At 37.4% G+C, this 2500-nt stretch overlaps 1 protein-coding gene across 1 annotated transcript in view; it reads left to right on the forward strand.

The window, feature by feature from the left end:
- Nucleotides 1-2500, forward strand: part of LOC123512971 — a 94581-nt gene that overhangs the window by 721 nt on the left and 91360 nt on the right.

Consider the following 2500-nt stretch of genomic DNA (forward strand, 5'->3'; position numbering starts at 1 on the left):
ATTGCCTCACTTTGGCTCATTACTAACACGGAAGAGGAAGAGGAGGAGGAGGAGGAAGAGGAGGAGGAGGAGGAAGAGGAGGAGGAGGAGGAGGAGCAGGAGCAGGAGGAGGAGGAGGAGGAGCAGGAAATGTAGTGTTTGGAGAAAAAAAAAAAAAGGAGGAAGGGAGAGAAGGAAAAAGAAGAGGAGGAGGAGAAGGAGGAGGAGGAGGAGGAAGAGGAGGAGGAAATATACAACGTTTGGATGAAAAAGAGGAAGGGAAGAAGGAAGAAGAGAAACAGGAAAGGAGGGAGGGAAGGGAAGGGAAGAAAAATGAATATATGGATGAAAGAGAGAGAGAGAGAGAGAGAGAGAGAGAGAGAGAGAGAGAATCATGTTTGTGTGCCAATGTTAAAAGTGCCAATACACACACACACACACACACACACACACACACACACACACACACACACACACACACACACACACACACACAATTCCTACATCCTTCACCATACTTTCACCATACGCCACTACGGTCACTATATATTCAAAAGTGTCATTGTATCTCGTATAGTGTCTTCACCATCCTCTGCAGTGTGTCACCATCATGGCCTGTGTCTGGTAGAGAGAGAGAGAGAGAGAGAGAGAGAGAGAGAGAGAGAGAGAGAGAGAGAGAGAGAGAGAGAGAGAGTATAGTGTAAAATGATAGTGAAAGATAATGAAAGAAAGTGTCTGGTGTAGAGAGAGAGAGAGTAAATAGTTAAGTTAATCATAGTGAAAGATAGTGAAAGATAGTGACAGTGAAAGATAGTGAGAGTGAAAGATAGTGAAAGATAGTGAGAGTGAAAGATAGTGACTGAAAGATAGTGAAAGATAGTGAAAGATAGTGAGAGTGAAAGATAGTGAAAGATAGTGACAGTGAAAGATAGTGAAAGATAGTGAGAGTGAAAGATAGTGAAATATAGTGACAGTGAAAGATAGTGAAAGATAGTGAGAGTGAAAGATAGTGAGAGATAGTGAGAGACAGTGAAAGATAGTGAGAGACAGTGAGAGACAGTGAGAAATAGTGAGAGATAGAGATAGTGAGATAATGAGAGATAGTGAGAGACAGTGAGAAAGTGAGAGATAGAGAGAGATAGTGAGAGTGATAGTGAAAGATTGTGTCTGGTTAAGAGAGAAAGAGAGAGAGAGAGAGAGAGAGAGAGAGAGAGAGAGAGAGAGAGAGAGAGAGAGAGAGAGAGAGAGAGAGAGAGAGAGAGAGAAATGATAGTGATCCAGTAATTTAGAGGAGTAGAGTAAAGTGATGGTGATAGATAATGAAAGATAGTGATTTGGTATATTTATCTATCTATCTATCTATTTATCTATTTACTTGTTTTGTTTGTTTAAAAGTGATATTTTGATGGTGTCACTATACATTGTAGCGTTTCTAAATATTTCACTATATTTTGCTGATTTTATTTATGTATTTTTATTTTTTTATGAATTAATTTGTGTATTTCTTTGTTGTTATTTTCATTATCTTTATCATTATTGCTATCTTTATTCTATTTACCCAGGTCACCAGTACATTCACCATTAATCACCATACACTTCACTATCAGTCACCATTACACCATTTTTTATTTGTCTATTGTTGTCACTATCATTATTGTCGATCTTATTCACTTCTTTCTTGTGATCCCAGTACTGTCACCATATCGTCACCATACTGCACCATAAGTCACCATACGCTCACTATAAACTAGGCCTTACTACAGATCACTATTTTTTTATGCATTTATTATCATCACTATCTATTAATTTTTTTGGACAACCACTAAAAGCACCATATCTTCACCATACTTCACCATAAGTCACCATACGCTCACTATAAACTAGGCCTAACTACAGATCACTATTTTTTATGCATTTATTATTATCACTATCTTTTAATTTCTGTAGCCAACCACTAAAAGTACCATATCTTCACCATACTTCACCATAAGTCACCATACGCTCACTATAAACTAGATCTTGCTACATATTATTATTTATTTCTGCGTATAATTATCACTATTTATTTATGATGCCAGTACTGTCACTATACCCTCACCATACTTCACCATAAGTCACCATACCCTCACTATAAGCTAGACTATACTGTTTATTATCATTCATTTATGCATTTATTATTGTCACTATTTATGTATGATGCCAATACGGTCACTATACCCTCACCATACTTCACCATACGAGTGTAACAGCTCACCATACCCCATTCACTATAAACTGGACCATTTTATTTTATTTATTCACTATTATCACTATTCTCTATGCAGTCACTATTTATTTGTGATAATGTAATAACACTATACCCTCACCATACCTCACTCTCACTATCACTATCATTATCACCACTCTCCATTCATTCATTCATTCATTCATTCACCATTAACTGTCACCATATCATCCTCCCCTCCCCTCCCCCCAGTACAGTGTCACTATATTAAGGCACTGTTGACCCTTCACTATATTC

Source organism: Portunus trituberculatus, chromosome 4, assembly GCF_017591435.1.
Source record: "Portunus trituberculatus isolate SZX2019 chromosome 4, ASM1759143v1, whole genome shotgun sequence".
Taxonomy (NCBI): Eukaryota; Metazoa; Arthropoda; class Malacostraca; order Decapoda; family Portunidae; genus Portunus; species Portunus trituberculatus.